Here is a 267-nt window from a genome sequence, read left to right as displayed (position 1 = left end):
CATTATACTTTATAAACGCGAGAAGGTCAGTAAATGTCCTTCGTTTGTGATGTTTCAGTGGTTCAAATGTACGTAAAACATTCAAACATTAATTAATGCCAATCCTCTTGACAATTTCTTCGCAGAAATCTGCGTTTGAGGTCCATCTTTGAAGCACGTTGCCAAGCAACGCAAAGGTAAAACGTAACGGCTTTTGGACTTCAACTACATACCGATGTTATTTGTTGATTTGAAATACATATATTTTACAATGAAGGAAGTACTTCA

This window comes from Sinocyclocheilus grahami, unplaced genomic scaffold (genome assembly GCF_001515645.1).
Source record: "Sinocyclocheilus grahami isolate Dianchi unplaced genomic scaffold, SAMN03320097.WGS_v1.1 scaffold16500.1, whole genome shotgun sequence".
In the NCBI taxonomy this organism is placed as follows: domain Eukaryota; kingdom Metazoa; phylum Chordata; class Actinopteri; order Cypriniformes; family Cyprinidae; genus Sinocyclocheilus; species Sinocyclocheilus grahami.
The sequence above is the reverse complement of the archived record's forward strand: the minus strand, read 5'-3'. Positions refer to the sequence as shown.